Here is an 11,298-nt window from a genome sequence, read left to right as displayed (position 1 = left end):
AAATAAGTTACTGACTTTCGGTAAATACACTGGAGATGGGCAGTGATGGGCATTGGCTGTGATGGGAACCCCGATCGATGACTTACTGAAGGGTTTAATGTTTCCTGAAATATCCGAGTGAGAGAAATTCCCTCAGACCCACTGTTTGAATCACTTTGTTCATCAATCTGTCTGTTTGTGTTTAGACTTGGGACGAATGACCTGGGAGATTCAGGAGTGAAACCGGTGTCTGCGGCTCTGAGGAATCCGGAGTGTAAAATACAGAAACTGTGGTAAGTACCAGACTGTGTGAGATTGTGTTTACAGTCACTGGGTGTCTGACACTGAACATTAATGTGATCAGTAGTTGTGTTACTGATAAACACTGGGAATTTGTACCGTCTCCTGTCTCTCTGTGTCCTTCACCATCACTCTCTCTCATCTCCAGGCTGAGCCGTATCGGTCTCACAGATTCTGGTGCCGAGGATCTCGCTTCCGCTCTCAGTACAAACCTATCACTGACGGAGCTGAATCTGAGTTATAATAAACTGGGAGATTCAGGAGTGAAACTGGTTTCTGCGGCTCTGAGGAACCCGGAGTGTAAAATACAGACACTGTGGTAAGTACCAGACTGTGGGAGATTGTGTTTACAGTCACTGGGTGTCTGACACTGAACATTAATGTGATCAGTAGTTGTGTTACTGATAAACACTGGGGATTTGTACCGTCTCCTGTCTCTCAACGTCCTTTACCCTCACTCTGTCTCATCTCCAGGCTGCGGGATGTCGGTCTCACAGATTCTGCTGCCGGGGATCTTATCTCCGCTCTCAGTACAAACCCATCACTGTCGGATCTGATCCTGGGATCAAACTCGCTGACTGACCGATCTGTCCCCGCTCTCCGCCGCCTCATACTGACCCTCCCGAGTCTGGAGTGGATTCTGTGAGTGTTCGTGTTGACGTTCAATGTGATAAAATATCAGCGGATCTGCGGGTCTGTGATTGTTCTTGAAACAGTAACCCCAGTCCCCTGTTACTGACACTGTTGTGTAATCTGTTTATTTCATCTTTATTCTCCCATCTGTTTCAGGCTGTGGGGGAATCGGTTCAGTGAGACCGGGGAGGAGGAACTGAGATCTCTCCGGAAACCCAGAATTGGACTGAGAGTGTTCCTGTGAACATCTGAATGTGTGAACATCCCCGCCCGCGGGAAGGGGACATTTTTCCCAAATCCATGCCCTCCCCTTTCACTCCCTCCCTTTAATGGCCGGGCGCCAAGTTTAATTTATAACCGTTCTTTTTTTGTAATTTATTTTTCATTAAAGTTCATCATCAAACAAACATTTCAATAAGATGTATTTCAGATATTGTACATATATACTTATCTTTATACTGTACATATAAACATACCTTTGTTCATTGTGGCCAAAAAGTTCTATTCAAAAGGTTTAAAGGAGCATCTAAACAAATCCGATGCATTTTGGAAAGAAGTCCTGTGGACTGATGAAGTTAAAATGGAACTTTTAGGCCGCAATGAACAAAGGAATGTTTGGAGAAAAAGAGGTGGAGAATTTCATGAAAAGAACACCTCTCCAACTGTTAAACACTGGGGTGGAATGATCATGCTTCGGGCTTGTGTTGCAGTCAGTGGCACGGGGAACATTTACTGGTAGAGGGGAGAATTAATTCAATTAAATACCAGCAAATTCTGGAAGCAAACATCACACCGTCTGTAAAAAAGCTGAAGATGAAAAGAGGATGGCTTCTACAACAGGATAATGATCCTAAACACACCTCAAAATCCACAATGGATTACCTCAAGACGATAATGCTAAAGGTTTTGCCATGACTCTCTCAGTCCCTCGACCTAAACATCATCGAGAATCTGTAAATAGACCTCAAAAGAGCGGTGCATGCAAGTCGGCCCAAGAACCTCACAGAACTAGAAGACTTTTGCAAGGAAGAATGGGCGAAAATACCCCAAATAAGAATTGAAAGATTCTTATCTGGCTACAAAAAAGTGTTTACAAACTGTGATACTTGCCAAAGGGGGTGTTACTAAGTAGTGACCATGCAGGGGGCCCAAACTTTTACCTCGTGCACTTTTCCTTTTTTGTTATTTTGAAACTAAAAGATGGAAATTAAAAAAAAAAAAATAGGCCATCTTTAACTGTATGCCTTTTGGAAATCAGTTCGTCTTTTACTCGCTTATTTATTCACAGTAACAGAAATTTTGATCAGGGGTGCAAAACTTTTGCATGCCACTGTATTATTTGGTTGTAGGTAAAAATCAACAGATAAATATATACGTGCATGGTCACTTACATTTATTGTCCCAATTCCACATGTGTTTATTTTGTCTTTATCTTTTCCAAATGTTATGAAATAGTGTATTCCTGTAAATACAGAATGGGGGGGGGGGGCAGAATAATGAGTGTAATCCCTTCTGTCGGGGAAAAGATCGCTCCATATATCGATTAGACCAACATCATCAAAAAAAATGCTAACTTTCTTATGTAAGGACATTGTTTCACAGGTTTTTTTCTATTGGAAGTGTTTAACTTTAGTTGTAATTGTAAATTTAAGATTCCCCAAATATCAAGAGTTCTTTTGTATCCATTACTATAATATTAGTCATTTTTTGGAAGAAACTAATATCACTTCCTGGGGGTGCGAATATGTTCAATAGAGCAACTGAATTTCCATCTATATTTCCCCTTAACAGAATATATCTGCCCCCCTTATCTCCCATTTCAAATGCCTTCTCTAAATTTAGCTTTCTTGAGATGAGACTAGCAACTCCTCTCCTATGTCCTGATTTATATGAGGAGAAAAACAAATTAGTGAAGCACATTCTCTTTAGTTTTACATGCTCATTATTACTAAAATAAGTTTCCTGTAAATATACTACATGTTCTTTCATTTTTGATAGAATTTTACTGCATTTGATTGGATTTAACAGCTCATTTACATTGAAAGAAATGAATTTTACTTTGTCCTTAGCCATGTATATTTATTTGTCGGTATATCATTAAAATTAGCAAAATAGAACTTAATTGATCTAGTCCCTGAACAAATAAGAACCAAGAGACGCGAATGAATAAAAAAGGTACCGAGGGTGTGGTTCCAAGGCTGAGGTCTCTAGTAGATGATCCTGGGTTGAGCTAGAGGAAACGTCTAGCCGTGGGGGATAGCCGCTCGTATTTGTGTGTTGAGGGCCCCCACTGCAGTACCCATAAAAGTAAGTGAAAAAATCTATGTCCATTACACTGAGAGGACTTCCCTGTGTATTCCTGCCATGTATATATTCTCATCTAGATGGGGGAAAAGAGTGAACGAATGAATAAAAAATAAAATAATTGAGTAATATAAACGGCACATTGTATATATGTACTTCTTGAAATAAGTATAGCACCGTCTATTTTTCTTCCGTTTAGCTTCTCAACACTTTTAAAGTAAGCCAAACCTTATGGCTCTTCTGGAGGGGGTGAGGGCTTTCTTCGGAAAACTCACAGGCTCTTCCTGATATACTTCTCTCGCCCTCCTCCCGTCCGCTGCTTTCTCGATTCTCGCACTATTTCCCAAGCAGAGTGGGATAGCTGCTCAGCCGGTCTATCCCTCGGTTTGATCACGCTGACGGCCAACCCTCTGGCCATTATGTCTGTAGTCGCCTCTTCCACCGTCTGATACATTTGGATCCCATCGTTATAAAACACTCGAAGTTTTGCAGGGTACCGAGTTTGAAAGCTAATCCTTCTTTGCTTTAATATTCGCTTCACTTCAGAGTATTCTTACGTCTCTGCAGGACCGCCGGTGGGTAATCTTGATTGAAATATATACAATTTCCCGTCCAAAAACACCCTCTTCTTACGTAGGCCCTTCGTAGAATCTCCGCCTTGGTATTGTATCGAAAGAACCTAATTACCATTGAGCGTGGCTTATCTTCTCTGTCTCCGGTAGACTGCGGGGCGAGCACATGATGCGCCCTCTCAATTTCAATCAGCATCGTCGATGGAAGCTCTCGCGCGTCCCACAGCAGCTTTCGTACAAACGCCGTCATAGACAAAGCCTCCGCTCCTTCGGGAACGTTGTGTATCCTGACATTTTTTCCGTCGTGAATCTTCCCTCCAGGTCAAGCATTATACTCTCTTGTTGATTTAGTATTTTAATCGTCTTACTTAGTATCTGTTATACGTTTTGCACGCGATCTTCCACCTTCTCAATTCGAGTCTCTGCCACCGCTATTTTCTAATTGACGTTGGCGAGCTCTGACTTGATATCATTGAGTTGTTGTTTTATATCTTTTTGGAATCCTCGTATTTCTTCCAGAATTTTCATTGTATTTGCCACAACGCCTGAGCCATTTTCAGTCTCGCTGGCACGTCGTAGGGTAGCAGAGCCGTTCGCTGAAACCCTCTCGGCCACAGGCTTAGCAATCATGCTTTTTTATCTCCATTCTTTTTCCCGATTCTTGCACCTTTATCAGTTCGAATATTATCGAACGATCTGAAATATGATGGATTAACGGGGAAAATATACGTATTTCCGGAGGAGCTATTAGCTTAAGCAGCCGTTCTGGACGATGACGTCACTGGAACCTATACCGTGTGCTTTTTATAGGCCGCCCAGTAGTAACAGGGATATCGACGTGCAGATAGGGAAACAGATCCTGGAAAGGTGTAATAACAACAGAATTGTCGTGGTGGGATATTTTAATTTCCCAAAAATCGACTGGTATCTCCATAGATGGGGTGGAGTTTTTTTTAGGTATTTTCAGGAAGGTTTCCTGACACAATATGTAGATAAGCCTACAAGAGGAGATGCTATACTTGATCTGGTATTGGGAAATGAAACTGGCCAGGTGTCAGCTCTCACAGTCGGAGAGCATTTTCAAGATAGCGATCACCGTTCTATCTGCTTTACAATAGCATTGCAGACAGATAGGAACAGACTTAGAAACATAGCAACATAGAAAATAGGTGCAGGAGTAGGACATTCGGCCCCTGGAGCCTGCACCGCCATTCAGTATGATCATGGCTGATCATCAAACTCAGAACCCTGTACCTGCTTTTTCTCCATACCCCCTGATCCCTTTAGCCACAAGGGCTATATCTAACTTCCTCTTAAATATAGCCAATGAACCGGCCTCAACTGTTTTCTGTGGCAGAAAATTCCACAGATTCACCACTCTGTGTGTGAAGAAGTTTTTCCTCATCTCGGTCCTAAAAGGCTTCCCCTTTATCCTTAAACTGTGACCCCTCGTTCTGGACTTCCCCAACATCGGAAACAATCTTCCTGCATCTAGCCTTTCCAATCCTTTAGAATTTTATACGTTTCAGTAAGATCCCCCCTCAATCTTCTAAATTCTAGTAAGTATAATCCTAGTCGATCCAGACTTTCTTCATATGAAATTCCTGCCATCCCAGGAATCAATCTGGTGAACCTTCTCTATACTCCCTCTATGGCAAGAATGTTAGGAAAGCGTTTAACTAGAGTAAGGAGAATTATGAGGTTATCAGGCAGGATGTTGGAAGCTTAAATCGGGAACAGATGTTCTCAGAGAAAGGTAAGGAAGAAATGTGGCAAATGTTCAGGCGATATTTGTGTGTTCCACTGTGACAGGGAAGTTATGATAGGGTACTTGAAACGTGTTGTAAAAAGGCTGTAATAAATCTTGTCAAAAAGAAAAGAAAAGCTTACAGAAGGTTCAGAGAGTTGGGTAATGTTAGAGATCTAGAAGATTATAATGCTATCACGAAGGAGCTTAAGAAGGAAATTAAAAGAGCCAGAAGGGGCTATGAGAAGGCCTTGGCCGGCCTTTTGTATAGATCACCCAATAGAAACAGAGACATCGAGGAGCAGATAGGGAGACAGATTCTGGAAAGGAGTAATAATAACAGGGTTGTTGAGGTGTGAGATTTGAATTTACCAAATATCGATGTGAATCTCTCTAGAGTGAGGGACCTAGATGGGGTGGAGTTTGTTAGGTCTGTTCAGGAATGTTTCGTGACACAATATGTAGATAAGCCTACAAGAGGAGATAGATAGATAGATAGATAGATAGATAGATAGATAGATAGATAGATAGATAGATACTTTATTCATCCCCATGGGGAAATTCAACATTTTTTCCAATGTCCCATACACTTGTTGTAGCAAAAACTAACTACATACAATACATAACTCAGTAATAATATGATATGCATCTAAATAACTAACTCAAAAAGCATTAATAATAGCTTTTAAAAAAGTTCTTAAGTCCTGGCAGTTGAATTGTAAAGCCTAATGGCATCTTCATCCTGTCTGAGGAGCATTGCATCGATAGTAACCTGTCGCTGAAACTGCTTCTCTGTCTCTGGATGGTGCTATGTAGAGGATGTTCAGGGTTTTCCATAATTGACCGTAGCCTACTCAGCGCCCTTCGCTCAGCTACCGATGTTATACTCTCCAGTACTTTGCCCACGACAGAGCCCGCCTTCCTTACCAGCTTATTAAGACGTGAGGCGTCCTTCTTCTTAATGCTTCCTCCCCAACACGCCACCACAAAGAAGAGGGCGCTCTCAACAACTGACCTATAGAACATCTTCAGCATCTCACTGCAGACATTGAATGACGCCAACCTTCTAAGGAAGTACAGTCGACTCTGTGCCTTCCTGCACAAGGCATCTGTGTTGGCAGTCCAGTCTAGCTTCTCGTCTAACTGTACTCCCAGATACTTGTAGGTCTTAACCTGCTCCACACATTCACCATTAATGATCACTGGCTCCATATGAGGCCTAGATCTCCTAAAGTCCACCACCATCTCCTTGGTCTTGGTGATATTGAGACGCAGGTAGTTTGAGTTGCACCATATCACAAAGTCCTGTATCAGTTTCCTATACTCCTCCTCCTGTCCATTCCTGACACACCCCACTATGGCCGTGTCATCAGCGAACTTCTGCACATGGCAGGACTCCGAGTTATATTGGAAGTCTGATGTGTACAGGGTGAACAGGACCGGAGAGAGTACGGTTCCCTGTGGCGCTGCTGTGCTGCTGACCACCGTGTCAGACCTACAGTCTCCCAACCGCACATACTGAGGTCTATCTGTACTTGATCTGGTATTGCGAAATGAACCTGGCCAGGTGTCAGGTCTCTCAGTGGGAGAGCATTTTGGAGATAGTGATCACAATTCTATCTCTTTTACCATAGCATTAGAGAGGGATAGGAACAGGCAAGTTAGGGAAACCTTTAATTAGAGTAAGGGGAACTATGAGGCTATCAGGCTGGAACTTGTAAGCATAAATTGGAAACAGATGTCCACAGGGAAACGTACTAAAGAAATGTAGAAAAAGTTCAGGAGATATTTGCGTGGGGTTCTGAGTAGGTACGTTGCAATGAGACATGGAAAGGACGGTAGGGTACAAGATCCGTGGTGTACAAAGGCTGTTGTAAATGCAGTCAAGAAGAAAAGAAAGGTTTAAAAAAACGAGGTAGTGATATGAATCTGGAAGATTATAAGGCAAACAGGAAGGAGCTTAAGAATGAAATTAGGAGAGCTAGAAGGGGCCATGAGAAGGCCTTGGTGGACAGGATTAAGGAAAACCCCAAGGCATTCTGAAAGTATGTGAAGAGTAAGAGGATAAGATGTGAGAGGATAGGACGAATCAAGTGTGACAATGGAAAAGAGTTTATGGGACCGGAGAAAATAGCAGAGGTACTTAATGAACTTCAGTATTCACAATGGAAATCGATCTTGATGATTGCAGTGATGACTTGCTGGGGACCGAAAAATTTGAGTCTCTGTGGGTGGAAGTTAGGAACAGGAAGGGGTCAATAACTCTACTGGGTGTTTTGTATAGACCACCCAACAGTAACAGGGACATCGAGCAGCAGATAGGGAGACAGATTCTGGAAAGGAGTAACAATAACAGGGTTGTTGAGGTGTGAGATTTTAATTTCCCAGATATAGATTGGCATTTCCCTAGAGTGAGGGGTTTAGATGGGGTGGAGTTTGTTAGGTCTGTTCAGGAAGGTTTCATGAAGCAATATGTAGATAAGCCTACAAGAGGAGAGGCTGTACTTGACCTGGTATAGGGAAATGAACCTGGCCAGGTGTCAGGCTACCAGGAAGGAGCTTAAGAATGAAATCAGGAGAGCGTATTGAACCGGAGGAAATAGCGGAGATATTTAATGAACCATTTGCTTCGGTATTCATGATGGAAAAGGATCTTGGCGATTGTAGGGATGACTTGCAGTGGACTGAAAAGCTAAGAAAGAGGATGTGCTGGAGCTTTTGGAAAGCATCAAGTTGGATAAGTCGCCGGGACCGGATGAGATGTACCCCAGGCTACTGTGGGAGGCGGGGGAGGAGATTTCTGAGCCTCTGGCGATGATATTTGCAGTATCAATGGTGACACGAGAGGGTCCGGAGGAATGCAGGGTTGTGGATGTTGTTCCCTTATTCAAGAAAGTGAGTAGAGATAGCCCAGGAAATTATAGACCAGTGAGTCTTACTTCAGTGGTTGGTAAGTTGATAGAGAAGATCTTGAGATGTAGGATTCATGAACATTTGGAGAGATATAACATGATTAGGAATAGTCAGCATGGCTTTGACAAGGGCAGGTCGATGCCTTACGAGCCTGATTGGATTGTTTGTGGTAGTGTCTAAACACATTGATTATGGAAGAGCAGTAGATGTTGTTTATATGGATTTCAGCAAGGCATTTGATAAGGTAGCCCATGCAAGGCTTATTAAGGAAGTAAGAAGTCATGGGATCCAAGAGGACATTGCTTTGTGGATCCAGAAATGGCTTACCCACAGAATGCAAAGAGTGGTTGTAGATGGTCACATTCTGCATGGAGTTCGGTGACTAGTGGTGTGCCTCAGGGATCTGTTCTGTGACCCTTGCTCTTCGTGATTTTAATAAATGACCTAGATGCGGAAGTGGAGAGACGGGTTAGTGAGTTTGCTGATGATAGAAAGGTTGGGGGTGTTGCCAATAGTGTAGAGGGCTATCAGAGATTGCAGCGGGACATTGATAAGATGCAAAACAGGGCTGAGAAGTGGCAGATGGAGTTCAACCCTGATAAATGTGAAGTGGTTCATTTTGGTAGGACAATTATGATGGCAGAATGTAGTATTAATGGTAAGACTCTTTCAGTGTAGAGAATCAGAGGGATCTTGCTCAGACCCCACTTGGAGTACTGTGCTCTTTCTGGTCGCCTCACTACAGGATGTGGAAGCCATAGAAAGGGCGAAGAGGAGATTTACAAGGATGTCTCTTGGTTTGGTGAGCATGCCTTAAGAGAATAGGTTGAGTGAACTCGGCCTTTTCTCGTTGGAGCGAAGGAGGATGAGAGGTGACCTTATAGAGGTGTATAAGATGATGAGAGGCATTGATCGTGTGAATAATCAGAGGCTTTTTCCTTGGGCTGAAATAGTTGCCACAAGAGGACACAGGTTTAAGGTGCTGGGGAGTAGGTACAGAGGAGATGTCAGAGGTACATTTTTACTCAGAGTGTGGTGAGTGCCTGGAATGGGCTGCGGGCAACGGTGGAGGAGCCGGAAAGGATAGGGTCTTCTACGAAAATTTTGGGTAGGTACATGGAGCTTAGAGAAATAGAGGGCTATACGTAAGCCTAGTAACTTCTAAGGTAGGGAAATGTTCGGCTCAACTTTGTGGGCCGAAGTGCCTGAATTGTGCAGTAGGTTTTCATTGTTTCTATGTTTATTCCTATTTTTCCTTCTCTGTTTTTAACTGTGATGAAACCATTATATTCCCATGGGGATTGTACTGTCTATAAAGCACTTGGAATGCGTTGACTGAATAATTCATTGCGAGAGGCTGTTTGCATCATTAGAGGGAAAGTTCACTTCAAGTGGAACATGCGGACAGTGTATCTCGGTGTGGAGAACATTTTGTCCGTGGTCATCACCGTCACTGGAGTTCCTGGTGAGTGAGCGCAGCAGTTCCAGATGTGTGAAACTTTGTCTGAATTAGTAATGGCAAAAAATAAAAGACAAAATAATTAAACAACAACAACACAATCATTAAAATGCTGGAGCGGGTAAAGTGAAAGCAGTTGCATCGACGGGAGCTGGATAAAATGTACTTAGAATGTGTAATGCTGTCGTGTGGACATTGTTTGAGATGTCTGTCATCTTCGAAAAGACTCGGAAGTTTTTAATAGCAAAACTTTTCAAATATATCAAGTGTTCGTGAATACAGCGCACTGAAAGAAATTGTCAAGGGCAAACTAAACTGTCTAGTCCACCAGCAATAACAGGAACGATTCTCCAAACCCCTATAAAGTATGAAATAATAAGCACTATCTCGGATAAATTCCCCCGTGGAAAAGACGGTGATGTGCGAGTTTGCGTTGAGCAATCGTTGGCAGACAAATAATACAGATATGTGTAATAAATTATTCCTTTTTTTATTGTAGCAGGCAATTACATGTGTGGTAACGCAGAGAATGGAACCCCGTCTGTCATAATGTAGACTGTATCGATCATGTCAATTAGGTCGTGACCGGGCGTTTTATTTATATTTTTTTCTGGCGTTCCCGGCGAGGTGAAATTAGGCGATGTGGGGAATTATGAGGACGGGTTTTATTGTTCCCGGCGAGGTGAAATTGGGCGATGTGGAGAATTATGAGGACGGGTTTTATTGTTCCCGGCGAGGTGAAATTGGGCGATCTGGAGAATTATGAGGACGGGTTTTATTGTTCCCGGCGAGGTGAAATTGGGTGATGTGGGGAATTATGAGGACAGGTTTTATTGTTCCCGGCGAGGTGAAATTGGGCGATCTGGAGAATTATGAGGACGGGTTTTATTGTTCCCGGCGAGGTGAAATTGGGCGATGTGAGAATCATGAGGACGGGTTTTATTGTTCCCGGCGAGGTGAAATTGGGCGATGTGGGGAATTATGAGGACGGGTTTTATTGTTCCCGGCGAGGTGAAATTGGGCGATGTGAGAATTATGAGGACGGGTTTTATTGTTCCCGGCGAGGTGAAGTTGGGCGATGTGGAGAGTTATGAGGACGGGTTTTATTGTTCCCGCACAATAAAGCTGGTTGATGTGACAGACGGGTTTTATTTTTTTTTCTGGCGTTCCCGGCAAAGTGAAATTGGGTGATCTGGAAAATTCTGAGGATGCCGAGATGATCCAGTGCAAATTAGTGAATCTCGATGTTTGCGAAAATTCATAGCAATTAAAAAATAACGTAGATAAATATAATGTATGGGGAAAATTGAAAGCGAAATGCTACCATAATAGCGATTTGTATAATATATTGGAAATTTCTCGAGCGCCAATTGTCAGGTCACCTGGAACGC

The 11,298-nt window shown here is 42.8% G+C and overlaps 1 long non-coding RNA gene across 1 annotated transcript; it reads left to right on the top strand.

Moving 5' to 3' along the window:
- The first annotated feature begins 471 nt into the window (after positions 1–471).
- LOC140721780 (uncharacterized) lies at positions 472–1,262 on the top strand. Its single transcript, XR_012097455.1, has 3 exons — positions 472–598; positions 754–921; positions 1,069–1,262. It is a non-coding gene; the product is annotated as an uncharacterized lncRNA (long non-coding RNA).
- The last annotated feature ends 10,036 nt before the right edge of the window (positions 1,263–11,298 follow it).

This window comes from Hemitrygon akajei, unplaced genomic scaffold, assembly GCF_048418815.1.
Source record: "Hemitrygon akajei unplaced genomic scaffold, sHemAka1.3 Scf000061, whole genome shotgun sequence".
NCBI lineage: Eukaryota > Metazoa > Chordata > Chondrichthyes > Myliobatiformes > Dasyatidae > Hemitrygon > Hemitrygon akajei.
Note: the sequence above shows the minus strand (reverse complement) of the source record. Positions and strands in the feature narration are given on the sequence as shown.